Below are 1,807 nucleotides of genomic sequence, written 5' to 3' on the forward strand. Positions count from 1 at the left end.
TTTTTAGCTTAGACTGCTATTACTTTTACTTGGTAGAAATGAATCTGGTCTCCAAAATGTGGCTCAGAGAGTTATCCCCATAGACCTTGTTAGATTGTTTTTAATTTAAAACCTTGATCTCTGCCCAGCTGTTTTCTTTCAGTCAAGTTCTCGAAACCAATAACATTTTCCGAATTAAATATTCTTGAAGGTTCTTCTGGAGTCTAAATGATTTGTTTTCTTTCTTTGCAATTTTTCCTGTTACTCTTTTATTATTTAAATTGTCTCTTGCCTTTGAACTTGAACTATGAAATAAACAAATCATAGATTTTTCCATTCAGGTCTGACTGGATAACTGTTGGCTTCCAACCAGCTGGCAGGCTCACACCCCTACTCTCCCCAAAACAGAAATAAAGGCAAGTTGAATATTTTAAAAATCTTAAGAGTTCCGTATATGAGGTAGAAGGAAAGCTTTGTGAGGAGACCTTACTTTTCCAAAGCCTCAGTTAATAGCATGTGAAGAGTTTGTGCTTTACAAAGTCATTAATTAATTACTGGTTACTTTCAAACACTTCACCCACTCTGTACCTTAAGAAACATGTTAGGACTCTTAGATTGTATTTTCTTTCAAAACTAGTAATTAGCACCTATTATTTTGCTAAAACTGTACAAACAATGGACTTAGATTTTTGAACTTTAGTTTCCTGGGTGTTAGAAACCTAACAATATACACATAATTTTTTACGAAAATTAACAGTTAACATCTTTAAAGTAAAACTTACTGTATGTGATTACAAAACCACAATAAAAATAGGTATAGATGGTGCTATACAAAATTCTACTTCCCCTTTTGTGTTGGCAGAATATGTCTATTTGCATAGCTAAAAGGTAGTGTGTTAATAACAGTGTCTATTACAGGAAGCCTCCGTGTGTGTGTGTGTGTGTGCACTCGCTCTCAAGCAAATACCACACTATCAAATACAACTTTCTTTTTGAAATAAAACACTGAGAAGAATCTTCTAATTAGAACTTAGTGGGAAAAATATAATTTGGCATTCCGTGATATACTTTAAAAATTCAGTTTCTACCTTTAAACTCCTGATTGTTTAACTTTAAAAATCCTTTTTATATGTGTGAAAAATACCTGAAAGAGAACATGGTAATACAGGAATTCAAGCCCATCAGTAAGGCTAATGGCCATGTAAGAATTGCTTGCCTAATTGAGGTTTTAAGTAGGTCGTATATTGACTGGGTTTAAAAACAAAAACCTATACTACAAAAGTACAGAGTGAAAGTTTCTATCCTGTTCCTGCATTCATCTGCTCAGTTATCCCTACACCCTAAATAAACTTATTAGTTATTTCTATATGTCTTCTTCCAAAATTCCTCTATACAAATACAAGCAAATATGAATAGAGGCTTTTCTTTTTTGTCTCTTTATCTGAAATGTAGCATATTATGCCCAATCATCTCATATTTGTTTAGGTTTCTCATAACGTTCAGAAGTATTGAGAGGAAGAGGAGACCCTAAAGGACTCCTGTTCAAAAGGCATGGCTTCTCTGTGCCACCACAATTTGCATTTTTACTGTACTTTGGCCCAGATTAATCTGAGTAATTTTTTGAGAAATAAACATGGAGTTGATGAGCAGTTTGGCATTGTAGTACTATAATCCCAGAGTGCACAATTAGGATGCTCTCTGTGCTTCATTAAGGTTCATTTTTGGCACTTTGTTTCTGTATCATCACCAGCAAAGAAGACCTTGGGCAACGCGACTGGATAGATCCTCTTAGAGCACAGCACATTAATACCACTGTTAATGTGCTGTG

This window comes from Bison bison, unplaced genomic scaffold (genome assembly GCF_000754665.1).
Source record: "Bison bison bison isolate TAMUID 2011002044 unplaced genomic scaffold, Bison_UMD1.0 scf7180017853370, whole genome shotgun sequence".
Taxonomy (NCBI): domain Eukaryota; kingdom Metazoa; phylum Chordata; class Mammalia; order Artiodactyla; family Bovidae; genus Bison; species Bison bison.